At 53.5% G+C, this 16,275-nt stretch overlaps 1 protein-coding gene across 7 annotated transcripts in view; it reads right to left on the bottom strand.

Annotated features, from left to right (window-relative positions):
* Nucleotides 1-16,275, bottom strand: part of Septin9 (septin 9) — a 217,609-nt gene that overhangs the window by 12,511 nt on the left and 188,823 nt on the right. The gene's annotated exons all lie outside the window — the stretch shown is intronic.

Below are 16,275 nucleotides of genomic sequence, written 5' to 3'. Positions count from 1 at the left end.
CTGCTGGCTTTGCCAACCCGGGGCACCCTCTGCACACCCTTCACCTCTGCTCAGACAGCCTGCAGTGGGACCCAGGGCCCTTCACAGTTCAGCAGGTGACCACAAGCAGGTCACAGGGGAGGGCTGATATGATCCCTATCTGCTCTTCCAGACCTGACTCACTCTCACTGGGAGGGTCTACTCCCCGGCACCTGGCCCATATAGTCCTGAGGCAGGACAGGCAGGAAGATAGCTGTGGAGTACACCAATTGCCCCTGAGCCTCAGGCAAAGGCCATCTGAGTTAGTAGGTCTGTGACAGGTTAGGGGTTAAACTCGAAAACCCCAGCTTCCTTTCATAAGTCAGAGTTGGAGCCTTCTGCTGTGGCTACCTGAGTGCGTGGTCAGAGCCCAGGCCTGGGGATGATTCCAACAGAGCCCACTGGAGACCCGAGGTGTTCCTACCCAGCAGGGACACGCAAAGCTGGTTCACCTGGGTGGGGCTGAACAGGAGGCTTACATCTACCTAACCGCTATACTGAGAAAGCCCTGTAAATGCCACTCTGAGCCCCAGGTGGCTGCGAGGCTCTTGAGGTACAGATGTTGCATTGTCGAAAAAGCCTTAGAGATACTACCTGTCGTGGAAAATGTCAGCACTCTCAACTTAAGACCCCACGGCCCAGCCCCCCAAAAAATGGCCAACACAGAGGGGACACCAGCTGCTCCCAAGTCCCCTTCCTTTATCCAACCAAGTCTGTTATTCTCACCTCCAGGGAAGGGCTCCCTGGCTCTGACCCTGATACACACTGCCTTGAAGGAGGAGACTCAATGCATATTCGTGCCTCAGAAAGCGGGGAGTGTGTGTGTATGTGGTGGGGAGCCAACCAAAGGTGCTTGCAGGGAACATGAGCTCAGGGCGCACACCCCCTCCCCCCTCCGGGCAGAGCTATCCTCCTAAGTGAGCAGAGCCAGGAAGCAGCAGGAAGATGGGCCTGTACCACGGGGACTTGGTTAAACTGCCCCTTCCCTTCCGGGGGGGGGGGGACACTAAACTCAAGCTGACTCGCCCCCTACATCCTCAGCTAACTCAGCCCTGGCCGTCTCTGGAGTTAGGGCTTTTCTCTCTGTTTTATTGGCATGGCCAGCAGCAGCAAAGCCAGGACACGGCACTTCCTCTCTGCACCCTCCCCAAGCTTGTGTGGCAGGAGAAATCGCCTGCAGAGCCAGCTTCAGGAAAGAGGCCTGAGGACCACCCCCACAGGCGGTGGCTTCACTGGATCAGTCACTTCCTGTTTCTCTGCCTCCCTAGGGTGCAGTCACCTCTACTTCCTGGCCCTGGGGAGCAACTGCACAAGAGAATGCTAGTCAACACACCAGGAATGACACAGGCAGGTCCTAGGGGCCAGTGCCAGAGGGTCCACACGTGTGTGCCCCCAAAGAATGACACAGGCAGGTCCTAGGGGCCAGTGCCAGAGGGTCCACACATGTGTGTCCCCAAAGAATGACACAGGCAGGCCTGGGGCAGTGCAGGGGTCCACACGTGTGTGTCCCCAAACAATGACACAGGCAGGTCCTAGGGGCCAGTGCCAGAGGGTCCACACGTGTGTGTCCCCAAACAATGACACAGGCAGGTCCTAGGGGCCAGTGCCTCCCATCAGAAGCATCCCCAATCCAGGTCATGGAACCGGCCCTCTCCACAAGGCTTCAAGAGTGTCAGCTCTCCACTCAGAAACACTCCCCTGGGTTTCTAGCATCTTTAAACAAACAAAGACGGCCCAACATCTGGCCCTAGAACCTGTGGCTTTGGGGCCCGCTTCCTGGAGGAGAACAAGGGGCCCTGCCTTGGCGGGCAGCGGTTCAGGCCTCGTTCACGTGACTGAAAATTGCTTCCATCTGTCTGAGAGTCTGAGTCCCACTTTGCCCCACCCCCACCCCTCTGCTGAGCGGTGAGGGGAGGGAGGGCTGTCCCCCAACCCTCTCTAATCACCCCCAGTCAAGGAAGGCTCCCCTCGGCCCCAGGTGGCCCTTCAACATGCATCGAGTTTCACAGCAGAAACTCAAACCAAACTAAACATTCAGCCTGCCAGGGGCCCTGCTTGAGAAACAATAAGAACGCAGTAGAGTCCCAGGCTTCCCCGGGGCTCTGGAAGCTCTTCTGGCATACCCCAGTGACCCTTTCCACCAGGGCCTCTCCAGCCACCTGCCTGCCTGGTTGGGAGGGGCAGACCCTCCACCCAGGGCTGCCTTTGTGATCCCAGCCCCGGATCTCCAGGACCGTGAGTGCCCGAGGCTTCCCAGACCCCATTATATCATCACCTATGTCAACAGATGCATCCTGGATCTGCACAGCCCGAGGCAGCAGCTCCTAGCTACTTCCGCCTCTGAAATGTGTGGTAAAATTTACCATCTTAGCAATGGTAAAGGAGGGTTTGGGCTTCACCTCTTTTAAGGACACTCACCACGGCCCTAACTGGCCTGGGACCAGTCTCTGGCAACCTTCCTTGTGTCCAAGATCCCTGGGTAAGCAGGGAGAATGATCTCTGACTTTTGGCTTATTTCATAGAGAATAACGTCCTTCAGGTTCATCTATGTTATAAAATGTGCGTGCCTTTTAAAGGCCAACAATATTCCTTTAATGAACATTCAGTCTCTTTTAAAAAACTCAATTCATACGATTTTGTTTTTAAAAAGATTTATTTTTAGTTATATATATGCATGTGTGTCTGTGTATGGGTATATGTGTGCCTGAGTATAGGTGTCCAAGAAGGCCAGAGGAGGGCATCAGCTCCCCTCTGGAGCTGGAATTATAGGCAGCTGTGAGATGCCAGATGTGGGTGTTCAACTCAGTCCTCTGGAAGAGCAGTGTGTGCTCTCAACTGCTGAGCCGCCTCTCCAGGCTCGGCACAGTGAGTCTTTTATCCACAGGCATTTGAGTGATTGCTTCTGGTTGGCATTCTGGTGTGAATACTACGGTGTGAACATGGATATATAGGCACTCTTGCGAGCTAAGGCTAGCTCTGCCTTTCTCTCTCTCTCCTTTCTTCCCCTCAGACTCTCTCTTATATACAGTCTGGCTTCACATTCACTGATCCCCCTGCCTCAGCCTCCTGAATACTGTGATTACAGGCATAAATCATCACACCCAGCAAGACTAAACTTTCAACAGTTTTGGACATCACTCAGATGTGAGCCATTCTATTTTTACTTTTGAGGAACCAGTGAAGTACATCCACATGACTTCCGAGCACTGGAGACCGAGCTAGTTCAGGAGGATGCATTGTAAGAATCTATTTTTGCTGGTTTCAATTTTAAATACCTACATGCTCCTGACAGGTGTGCGAGGCAGCCTGGTACTCCACTTTACAGAGGGGACTCGGCGTTACATACTGATTCTTTTCTGAAAACACTACTGGATGGTCAGATGAACAAGATAAGACCTTTGCTGGACTTCTCACTCCTGGAACCTCCCCTGCACTTCACTTGGTTACGGACAGTGAGTTCTGTGGCCCGACACCCACCTAAGGATCAGGAGTGTGTTCTCTGACACCTCCCTCCTCGACCACCCAAGGCTTCAGCCTGCTCAGGGGCATCCTCAACTCCTAGCCAGCTGTGGGGCGTTTACCCACCACCCCCACAGCTTCCCAGAGTTTTCTTGAGTGCGAGCAGCAGGAAATATTAGATAGAAGGATTTATAGCGGAGAATCTTGTGGAGATAAACAGATAGAAAATAAAGGATAGCCTCGAGAGGCTGGAACTATTCAACGGCCGGACTGTCTCTGGTCCAGGGTTTTATAGAGACGCAAGGGTGGAGCAAAAGACCTCCTCCCAGCACAGCCAAGTGCAGACATCTCAGACACCTGCACTCAGGCCGTGTCCTGATCATCCTCTATTCGACTGCTGGGTAAAGCCACGAGGAACCCCAGAACGGGCTCCCACACCAGCAAGAAGCAGAAATGAGCTACTCAAGAAATTGCTAAACACCAGCAAGGCTGAAGACACCTGCCACCAAACTTAATGAGCCAAGTCCCATCTCTGCAACTCACATGGTAGAGAACTAACTCTCTGAAGTTGTCCTCTGATCTCGACATGAGGACTATGGAATGGGCTCATGTATACACAGACAGACAGACACAGAGACAGAAAGAGTGACAGCGTGCTAAAATGTTCACAGATGCACTAATAAACATGGCATGGTGAGTGCATCTATGGGAACATAAGAAGCCAGAGGAAGGAAGAAAGTATGAACACAATAGAATGCAAGTGAACCTTGAAAATACCAGACTGAGGGGGCTGGAGAGATGGCTCAGAGGTTAAGAGCACTGGCTGCTCTTCCAGAGGTCCTGAGTTCAATTCCCAGCAACCACTTGGTGGCTCACAGCCACCTAATGAGAACTGGTGTCCTCTTCTGGCCTGCAGGCATATATGCAGACAAAACACTGTATATATAATAAATAAATAAATAAATAAATAAATCTTTAAAAAGAAAAAGAAAATAACATAGTGAGCTAAAGAAACAGACACTTCAAGGCATGAATGACTGTGTATGAAACGCTCTGAAGAGGCAAACCCACAGAGGCAGTGGGAGAGGAGCCTTGAATGAGTGTGGAGTTCCTGCAGGGTGATAAAACCGTACTGGAATTAGGCAGGTGATGGTTACGTGACGTCATGAATAAACACCATTGGGGGGAGGCGAGGGAAGGAGGGTGGCACCAGGCAGGTGTTTACAGCACAGTTGGACGAAGAGTCCAGCCAGGCCACTGACTGCACAACTCAGGACGCCTGGGCCCCAGATGTTGACACTCGAGATGAGGCTCTTTGGCAGATGCTACAGGCAATGTCCTGAGCAAGTGGCCTGTCATCCCCCAGCCAAGGGATGGTAGGACAACTGGGTCCCAAGCCACCACCATCTGGAGACTTACCCACTGAGTGACCAATTCTTCCCCCACCCCAGGCCCTGCCAAAGATGAAGGATTATGTCACCCTCCACACTCACTGTGGCAGGGCCTTGGGCCACTACACTTTGGGAGGGGTTCCCAGAAAGGATGGGCCCAAGACCTTGACCCACTTGACCATGAGGAGGAAGGCTCAGGCCAATGGGCTTGCAAGGACAGACAGGAACACACCCAGGAGCCACCCATCTGGCGTCACCCTTCCTGTTGGGCTTGCTGGTCAGTACTCCAGCACTGTCCACTTCTTAACTAAACCTTGCCTCCCTGGCCACATATGGGAACCATTCTGCTGGGCAGGGAGCATCCATGTGGGCCGTGGGACGACCACACTCTCACTCTCAGGAGAAATCAATGCCATTCCCTTCTCTTGCTCCAGCACAAGCCAGGCCCAGCTCTTAATACCCAACACGATTATCCTCACATACCTTGTTCAAGCCCCACCCCTGTGACCCGGCAGAAAGAAGAGCCGACCTGTCCCTGGGCAGCAGCCAGGTCCAGCGGGGTCTACTGGGGTACCAAGACACCAGTATTTGCTCCATCTCCTGGCCTCTTAGGCCTCTGTCTCAAGAAGGGTCCGCACCTATAGGCAGCACACCAAGATCAGCCCTGGATTTGTGGTGTTCGAGCACCCCAAATGCACCACATCCTCTCTGGCACCGTTCAGAATGTTCTGCCTCAGGTGCAGGGGTCTCGGTGTTGGGGCCTTGAGCTCAGCCCCTCTCGGGGCCCCAGAGGCTGAAGGCAGAGCCCAGGATCGCCAAGACCTCCTCCCAACCTCTCCCCACCCCAGGCTGGCTGGGCAGGTCTCTCAGGGCAGTTCACTTTAATTCAGTGAAGTCTGAGAAAACACAGCCCAAGGCCAAGGGGATGGACCTGTTCTTCAACACCAGCTACCGGACCGCAAACAGGGCTCCTGACTCCAGGGTTCTCCCAGAGTGTGAGAGGCCACACACCTAGAACAAGGAGGCTAAACCCAAACTCTCTACAGGACCCATGCCTGGAGCAGACGACAGCCAAGCGGCCACTTAGCATGAAGCTCCTCCAGGAGACCCACAAAGACTCAGAGGTGACTCCGTGCCAGGCATGCAGGAACAGGCAGAGAGGGGGGTAACGAGCCAACTCAGAAAATAAAAGTGAGGGAGAATAAAATAAAACAGCCAGACGGTGGGACCCTGGTACGTGCAGAAGTGGGTGACTTTGGAGCAGAAACTGTCCTAGAGAAATAGCCACAAAGGGCAATGGCAAGCAGTGATTCCTGCGTCCTCAGAGACCAGGACCGCGACACCGAGTCATTCAACAAATATATATCAAGAACTAATACTAAGACACTAACAAGAAGGAGAAGGGCAGGCGCGGGCAGGTGGGTGGAGGCAGTTTTACCCGCAAAGGCTTCTGGGTGGAGCCAGGACAAACCCCCACAGCTCAGCAGTACTGGAATTTTATGTCTCTCTCTCTCACTCACTCACACACACACACACACACACACACACACACACACACACACACAGACACTTTAGGGGACACAAAATACTTAGGTTCATAGACCCAACTAAAGAAACAACCTGGGAGCTGGAGAGATGGCTCAGGGGTTAAGAGCACTGGCTGCTCTTCCACAGGTCCTGAGTTCAATCCCAGCAACCACATGGTGGCTCACAACCATCTGTAATGAGATCTGGTGCCCTCTTCTGGCCTGCAGGGATGCGTGCAGACAGAACAACACTGTATACTTAATAAATAAATGAATCTTAGAAAAAAGGAAAGAACTTGGAAGCCTCACATGGTGGTGCATATCTGTAAAACTAGACTTGGAGACAGGGGAATTGAGTTCAAGGGTAGCTTTGGGCTACATAGTGAGTTCAAAGCCAGCCTGAGCTAAATAATAAGGCTGTGTCTCAAGAAAACCTGGGGCTAGCACAGCACTAGCTTTGCACACCCAGGCCCCCTGTGCTGCATTCTCAGCAGGGAGGGGGTTGGGGTAGTGGGGGGGTACAATGGAAGACTGGGCTGAGTAACTCCAGTGTTAACTGCCTGAGTTACCTCCAGCTTCCTGTATTCGATAAACACACATACAGACGATCTGGGTTAGAGGGTCCCGTGGCTGGAGAGGATGGGCAAATGCAGGGACAGAGCAAGGAGCATTGGGGGTAAATCGGAGGAAGCCATGTGAGGAGAAGGGGGGCTGAGGGCCTACCAGCTGATCCCCAACCTGGAGAGGACAGGCTCCACTCGGGCTGTCCCCACACGGGGCTCCTGGAGTGGGCAGAGATGTGAAAGCTGTGTTCCTGAGAACTGGGTCTTTCCTCATCTTCTCAACACTGCCTTCCACTGTGCCCTGTCCCTGCTGACTCACTGGGGCACCCTGCACTCCTCATAAAGGTCACCAGAGGCTTCCTGTCCTGCTCTAAGGACGGAAACACTGCATATAAATGATCGAATTTTGCAAATCCATGTGCCCCGTTTCAAAGGCCGAATTTTTTAAAGTGCACATGGCTCATCTAATTTGATAAGTAAGTCAAAATCGAATTACACTTCACACTTTGTTTGGGGCAGGAAGTGTCTCCTTGGAGTCTGGTTAAGAACATGAATGCCAGAAATCTGAGACTCCTCCCTCTGCCCCCCCCCAGACCCCCACTTGGAAACCCAACACAGTGCCTTGGCCTCTGCAGAGAGGGATTTGCAAAGGGAGAGCTTCCCACCTCTCCCAGCTGGAGCGCCTTCCCCAGTCCAAGTTCCAAGAGGGGACTTAACACTGCCCTGATGTGGTTTCCGCAAGCTGTTCTCTGCTGGGAGATGCCCGTGACCTCGTGTCCAGTGAGGGCCTGGGAGGGCCAGAGAGGCTTGACTCCGTCCTACCCACTCCTCTTTCATTCAGTGGGGGCAGGGTGGGGAGGTGTGGAGAGGCAGAGGCCCTAGGCATCCCAAAGATGGGAGCAGGGTCCCCGCATTGGCTGCCGGCCAAACCCCCCTCCCCCAACACCCCCTCTATTGTGGGGAGGACTCTCAAGGAGTCCTGTATTCCTGCCAACGTGGTTTCAATTGGCCCCAATCCACAGAGGCGAACTTGGACCCAGTCCAGGGGCGCCCCACCCCCTCTGAGGAGGCCCCTTCTGTTCTTCATTTGCAGTTTCTCACTAGGCTGGGCCTATTGAGACATCAATCTTTGCTCAGGGCAGGCTCCAACCTGCAAGTCCCCCTCATTCATTTCCTCAAAAGCCACGGCCGATTTCCAGCACCACACAAGGCCCCTGTGGAGCCCCCAGTTCAGTCAGGGACTGAAATTCAGTTCAGTGTTCCACTGACCGCCTTCCTTCTGGCCCCTCTCCCTGGAGAAGGCTATCACAGAGCAGCATCAGGAAAGCAGCCTTGACTCTGCCCACCCCCCAGGAATCTCGAACTGTAACAGCTGCACCCAAAGATGCAGCCCTCCCCAGGACCCCACTGAAATGTCCTCCTGGCTGCTGGGCCACAGCTTCCCTTTGCTCTTGGCAAATGTCTACGGAGAAAGAAGGGGATGGAAGAGAGTACTCTGTTACCCCCACCCCTCCACGGGCTGGTGGACACTGGCCATTCATTACAAGAATGTCCTCTTATCAGAGATGTCCCCAAAGGGGGTAGGGGACAGAACTGCTTCCCTGTCCTTTGACCCCTCGCCTATCAGCATGCTGTCAGCTGCTGATATACACCAGAGCTTGGGGGTGTGCCACATGGTCAAAGGCTCCCCCAACTCATGATGTCACTGGAAATAACAACAAGCAGACAGAGGTCCCCCCGGCAGAAATCCTGCAGACAAAGGCCTGGCCCCAGAGATGCCAAGCAGGTCCCTTCTGGGCAGGTCCGCTGAGACCGCTGAAGGATTCCTGCTGTCTGGCTCTCTTCGGAGAGGAGGAACTAAAGACAGGATCTTACGGGCCAGGCAGAGAGAAGCTGGCCCTGGATGGTGCAAGGGAGTCTGACACAGGACCCCTTAGGGAAGAAGAAACCTCTGATTGTCCATGAAGGCAGGAGAACACAGTCACTCACCCATGTGGCCCCAGATCCCTGTCTTAGGGAGAATCTGGAACCTAGGAATTCCAGCCCAGTCTGGAACCTGCAGATCTCTGTACATGATCCCTTAGTCTCAGCTTAGAAGGTGGCCCATCCAACTGTGCCTGCCTCAGGGAGGGCTTTCAGATCCCATATACCTGAAAGACTTCTCTAAGGAGAGCCAATCAACTGAATGGAGAAAATGCCTCTTTGTGGGAGCCCGTTCTCAGGTTCCTCATGGCTTTACCCAGCAGGTCCGAATAGAGGATGAGCAGGACCATGGGCCTGAATGCAGGTGTCTGAGATGGTCTGCACTTGGCTGTGCTGGGGGAGGAGGTCTTTTGCTCCACCCCTTGGCGTCTCTATAAAAACCTTGGGCCAGAGACAGTCGGGGCCCATTGGAACAGGTTCCAGGCCCTCTTGAGGCTATCCTTTATTTTCTATCTGTTTTATCTCTGCAAGATTCTCCGTTATAAATCCTTCTATCTAATATTTTCTGCTGCTCGCACTCAAGAAAACTCTGGGGAACTGTGGGGGTGGTGGGTAAACGCCCCATACCTCTTGACAGCCTAAGACACGGTTTTCAAACGTACAACCCAGCAATGTCAAATGCTATCTGAACTGAGGGTAAGGATGGGTGGGTAGATGGATTGATAGGTAGATAGATGGATGGACGGATTGATAGGTGGATGGGTAGGTGGATGGGTGGGTGGATGGGTGGGTGGGTGGGTGGATGGATGGATGGATGGACGATGGATGGATGGGTGGATGGATGATGGATGGATGGATGATGGATGGGTGGATGAAGAGGTGGGCAGATAGATGAATGTTCATCGAGGTTCAGCAGGCATGTCCCAAGGCTCTTCATACCAGGCATTTGGTATCTATGGCCACAGCCCTGTCCAGGTCTGTATGTGCGAGCCACCTGGACATGTGCATGAACTCTGGACACTCTGACCCTATCCCCTCATTACTGGAAATGGCATCTTCAACCATCCAGTCGTTACATCATGGTCCCCTTCCTTCCCATCACCACAAATCCAGTCAGGGTCTCTTGTTCAAGGCTGCGTGTGCTCTTAGCTCTGACACCCTATCTCCCCGGAGGGGTGCAATGAGATCACAGGTACCTGCTTTTACAAGGGTCCTGGGGGGCTTACTCATGGAGCCATCTCCCCAGCCCCGGAAAGACAGCTTTGACACATATCTTAAATGACCCTATCTCTGATTCAAACCATGGCTGGTGTCCACAGCACCCAGTGACCCAGGAACCCGGGCCCTTTATTCTCCCACCTCTGACATAATGGGACTGTGGGACCAAGCAGGTAACTGAGCTCTGTGCCATTATATCCTCGCGCATGAAACGAGGTGATATTCCCCTCATAAGACTGTCAGTGAAGATGGAGGCAGACAGTCACAGAACACACAACTCACGCAGCTGTTGTCAGTAAAATGCACACCCCACCCCTCTCCACTTTCCATACACACAAACGCCTTCCGGGATCCTCTCGGCAGTATATCTAGAACATTCTTGTCCTGCTGCTGCTGCTGCTGCTGCTGTGACTCCCCACCCCGCATCGTCCCAGGACTTCTAATCTATGCTAGTGGGGTTCCCTGTTTTTCTACGCTGCACAGTATGTAGTAAACATGTCTTGACTGTTCATGGCAACACAGCTTCTCACATCTGAGGCACATGGGGACACTGGGAACGTCTGTCTGGCTGACCGAATGGGTGCCTGGAGTGACTACCTGCTTCCCGTCCCTCAGTGCCTTCTCTTTCTCCATCCCTAGTCAGCCTGCTTGCTCCCCGCGCCCCAGGCCTTCTACACAAAGCGCTCACCTGTGCCCTTCTCAGGGCGTGTGTGCGCACATGCATAAATCTGTGTGTCCCGGCACCCAAATGTGACATTATCAACTTCTGGATGCTGTCACCTGTGGGAACAGCATAGCACCAAGGAAGGGAACACAAAGAAGAGCTTTCCCAGGAAGCTTAGATGAGGACCCACTGAGGAAAACTGCTCAGAAGTACGGATGGCATCAGAGGTCAGACGAGAGACTAGGGACCTGTAGTCCTACCTTCTGTCCACCTCGGCGTATGCCGGGACCCAGGAAAGCACTCAGAGCAGGGCTCAGACCTGAGCAGGAGAAGACACTGCACAGCAGGACAAGCAGACGGATATGGAAGACAGGGCCCTCACCTGGGCCTCCATCACCCACACCACCATCCAGTGAAGCCTGGCCTAGAATACCCATATCGAGGACTGAGTCACACTATCATCACCAAGCACTGTCTAGAAGAAATGCCACTGCCAACTGGTACTTCCTGAGACACTGGCTGCTTTGGATGTTCTGTAGCCAGAGCAGGAAAAACACAAGACAGCATGTCTGGCAGCCCGAATATCAGTGTGGCTCACCCAGATTGTAAGGTGAATCTAGCAGCTGAGACATAACCAAGAACCCAGCAGGCACCCCCAATCAAGCCGGGCCATCGGAACTGCTTGAACAGTCACTGGTCAGACTTGTGCGTGGCTCTCTACAGTCCACAAGCCATTCACAGTAACTACACTGCTTCTTCACACAGCCTCCCTCCCAGTCTGTATCCCTACAGTAATTAGCAACATCACAAGAAGGCCGCTAATAACATGTTTCTCAGAACACAACAATGACAGACAGCTCAATGAAGAGGTACAGGCTGCTGGGGTCCAACACGCCCCCTCCCAGCTCACATCCCCTGCACCCTCAGCTTCTTCCTCCACCTCTTCCCAGAACCAGGATCGAGCCAGACCTATTCTGGAATGTAAGCAATAGACCTCCAGGAAAACTGCTGTGTGGCTTCCACTGGATGGTCCTCAGCCAACGCCGGAACCTGCTCCCTGGGAGCCTGTCTTCTCCCAGGGCCCCTCCAACCCCACTCTGGGAAGGAACAACATTCATATGGTAATTTCTCCTAGGAACAAGGAGGGCTGGAGACGGGGAAGGAGGGGCCCTGGAAACTTCTGGAAGCGGTGCCCAATGGGCCTTCCCAGTTGGCTCACTTAGCTGTCCCTAAAGAGGGGACACAGTGGTGTAGTACAGTCACAGAGGACGGGGGCGGTGCAGGTGGCCGAGGGAGGCACTCACATTACCTGCTGATGGGTGGCTCACATTCAGTTTTTGGTTTACGGTGGTGGTGGTGAGGGTAACCAAACAGTCCCCATAGACCCATAGACTGTGCTCCTGCAGACACCATGTCCCCCTGCATACATTCCACCTCCCCTAAGAAGGCTGTTTCCCCTGGGCTGAGGCCCGGGGTGGGGGATGCCGTACTCAGGGAAGTCCATCCTCACCCCACCCCATCTAGACATCCTGATCAGAATTAAAAGGCAGGAAAAATCTCCAGCACAGGAAGTTGGCCATCCTTGTTGTGTGTCTGTGGCTCCTCTCCCTGTCTGTGCATCAGGAATCTAATTCATAACAGTCCCTCATGTCCCTTCATCTCTCACACTGCGCCTGCCATCAACCCTGCCCACCTGTCTCCTGCAGGGAAGACAAAGGCAGGCAGCCTCCCAGTTCCCCTTTCTGGTGCCTTCTGGGCCCTGAACTGGCAGAGGATCCAGAAATTAGGGGCCTGCTCTGTTTCCCACCCGTGCCCCTCACCCCCCTGTGTAGATTCCTCTTTGCTGCATCCTCAGCCTCCGGTGACCCCTTGAGAACTGGAGAGAGAGAGCTGCTCAGAGGCAGCTGACCCAAACATGGTACACCTCACCAGGCCTGGGACCCTCCTCAGGTACCTGGCTTAAAAAGCATTGGCCTAAATTTGCCCATGGGACCCAGCGATTTCCCAGAGAGGTGAAAACAGACATCTGTGTGAAAATCTGCACTCAGGTACACTGCGGTGTTCACCGCGCTCCACAGTGGAAGCTGGCCTAATGGTCCTCACAAGATGGCCATGGACACAAAACGTGGTCCCACCCTGCAGTGGAGCATCCTTCCTCCATGAAAAGAGGTACATTTGCACAGGAAAAAACCCCATGTGGTTCTATGGATGTTTCAGGGACCCAATGCACATCCCTCCCATTGGGTCTACTTCTCTAGAGAACTGTGATGAATACAGAGTCTATGAACCCCACTAGATAATCTTATGCTTAAGAATCAGAAATCCGAGGTCACCTCAGCTACATAGCGAGTTTGAAGCAACTGGGCTACAGGAAACCCTGTCTCAAAAACAAAAACAAAAACAAAAACAAAAAAAAAAACCTGAACAATGACCTGGCAGTGTGGGCACATCCCTAACACATAAGTGGGCAGTATCCACCTCACCATAGCTGTCCATACTCAGCCCAGGCCCGAACCAGGCTGTGTGGCTCCCACAGGGACAACCTCCCCATATGCAGTCCCCCTGAGAATGGGGCTCTCAGCTGCCTTTCTTTCCCTCGGCCTGCCTATCATGGTCATGCTGTAGTCATAAAGATGCTCATAAAGGTCTGTAGATTTTAGTGTCCCTGTGTGCCATGGGCTGGAATCAGTCAAGTCACAAACAGACACTTAAATAAAGGAAGGCAGCAACCGAAACTGCCAGAGACCCAGGGAAGGGCTAATTGTATGCTCCAGTGTCTCTGTGCGGTAGAGACACTGGGCAAAGGCTGACTCCCATTCTCCTTCCAAAGGCTCAAGGGCCCAGGCCTTGCAGCTCCCTGCATCCAGAGCTGAGGGATCCAGAAATGAGGTCTGCTGGGCCCCCAACAGGGACCGGGAACCCACATGCTGAGTGCTCCCAGGAGGCCATAGCCTCCTTCTCACAGAAGTGGCGTAAGCCCCCTTGTTAGGGCCACATGGCCCCAGAGGGAGGGGGGCCTCTGGATGGTTCAAGGTTAAATGGACAGAGGGGCTGTTAGCAAGGCACAAGGTAGGGCCATCCATAACTTCCTCTACTACCCCCAAACTTCCAGGCCTCTCAAGGGGCAGCCCCCCCCAGCTCCCATGAACTAGGAGAGGCGAAGACTGCTGACTCAGACAGACGGAGAGTAGAGACCCTGAAATCCATGCAGTACGGTCATCCGGGTCATCCAACAATGGGCCCGGCCGGGGGCGGCAGAAGTCCTCCCTGACCAAGACTGGGTCACAGTCGCAATGGCTTGTCCCCCATGTGGACAGATGCTCCACAGCACTGTGAAATGCATCTGTGAGCCCGTGAAAGAAGGTGGCTGTGGCCCCAGGGCAGCCTGAAGACTTTATAGAAGATGCAACGGGGATCCAGACTACGGTTAACCCTGAGCAGGCTGGGAGGTGGCCATGACGCGTGGCAGGATGCAAAGGAACAGCTGAGCACCAGCCTGGGAGCAGCCTGGCTGTTCCCAGGCGAGCAGGAAGCGGGCAGGGTCTGAGGGAGGGTGGTGTGGGGGTGGTACCTGGGATGCCAGCTTTCGAAGTAGCTGCTGGTTGTGGGGATACCTCCGACGTTTCCTTACTTGCTACATCTCCAGGATCCAGGGACCCACACTCTCCAAGTTCTCCCTGTGCCCTGAACACGCCTACACTGCCAAACCTGAGCCCCCCCTCCCCCGCTGCCTTGCACCAGAGCTATTTGGCTCCAATACAGTCGAAATCTTAGGGCCCCAGGCGCCACCTCCACTTCAAGCCCTGGGACTAATATTATTACCCAGTAGGTTCAGAAACTTCTGGAAGACCTATCTTGTATGACTCTTATCAGCAGCTGCAGCCCAGGACACTTTAGATCTCTATTCTCCATATTCTATGTGGATGGGCTGGATTACCTCCATTCACCCCAGGAAAGCTTCACAGAGCTGTAGCCCAAGTAGAGCACACGAGGTTAGCAAGAGGAACAGAACCTGGCTGTGCAATTCCCTAATGTCTATGTTCTGACATCATGAATATCCTTAGGGGAGAGCACTGAGACTAGGCCTCACCATGTAGCCCAGGCTGGCCTCCAGCTCCTGTTCTTCCTGCCTATACCTTCAGAGTGCTAGGGTTATGGGCGCGGACCACTTCAGTGTTAAAGCTTTCAGCGCGTTAGTCTCAAGCTGGAATAATGCCAGAATCTCCCAAGACACTGGCGGGGTCCTTCGTGGACCTGCTGCATGTCCCATAGCAGAGGGAGCCCAGTACCTCAGCCCTGGTCTCCTGACCCACAATGAGTCACCCCACTACCCTGTAGAGGGTCTGAAGCCTTTGCCCCTCCCCGACTCTTTCTCTCCTCTTCGTCTTCTAAACAAATCTTCATCAGAGCCAAACCATGTCTTGACTTTAGGTCTTCCATCTTGAGATAACCCTGCTTTTTACCAAGGTTCCAGGCTTTCTTCACACAGGATGCTCCACTCTCCGGGAGCTGAGCTACCCTATTTTCTCAGCATCTTTGGGGTGTTAACATCTAAGAGACAAGGTGGAATGCCACAACTCTGCCACTGTCCAGGGGGACCTAACACACAAGTGGCTGAACTGATAGCCAAGGGTCCAACTCACAGGGACAGCAGCCTCCTCCCTCCTGACACATGTTCTGCACTGGCCACGCTCCAGAAGTCACCAGCAAGAGGAAGTAACAACTCTCCTAGATGCCAGGGAGGTTCACCGGGTCCCAGGGAACCCAGCCAACCTTCCCACACGGAGGTAGAAACACAGAATCCGCCCTCGGGTTGCTGGGGATTTTGACTCTGTCCAGGGAGGCTCAGGGGAGGAACCTCATCCACAGCCTAACCAATTCTGCACAATAAACTTGGCTTTTCCTTTGATAAGAAGGAGGTTCTGGGGCTGGGGAGCCAGGTCACTGGGTCGGGGGCTGGCCGCACAAGCATGAGGATCGGAGGTGGATCCCTCAGAACCCACGCCGAAAAATGGGTGTGTAGTGAGCACTAGTAATCCCAGTAATCATAGAACTGGGAAGCAGGCAGGTGGATTCTTGCTCCTGGACAGCCACCCTGGCTGAACGGGTAAGCTCCAGGTAAAAGCGATGAGACCCTATGCCAAAATACAAAAATACAGAGAGATAGCCCCCAAGCTTGACCTCTGGTGTGCACATACGTGTGTGTGCACACATGCACCAAGCAAAAAGCCAGGCATCCACAGAGACCTCAGTCACCAAGCCACCAAGCTCACAGTTATAGGAGAGAGGCAGGGAGGAGGAATCCCACAAAGCCCCTGAGCTAACCTTGGTGGAACCACAGAACATTTGGATCGAAGCAGAAAATCTGAGGTCACACAAAGCTGGCCGCTCATTCACTCAAACATTAACCAAACGAGCACCTAGATCATCCAGAATGGGGACACAGAGATCGATAAATCTTAGTGGCCATTGAGAAGGGCAGGCAGGACATTAAAATCACCACTGAACAGGAG

Source organism: Peromyscus leucopus, chromosome 8b (assembly GCF_004664715.2).
Source record: "Peromyscus leucopus breed LL Stock chromosome 8b, UCI_PerLeu_2.1, whole genome shotgun sequence".
Classification (NCBI taxonomy): Eukaryota; Metazoa; Chordata; class Mammalia; order Rodentia; family Cricetidae; genus Peromyscus; species Peromyscus leucopus.
Note: the sequence above shows the minus strand (reverse complement) of the source record. Positions and strands in the feature narration are given on the sequence as shown.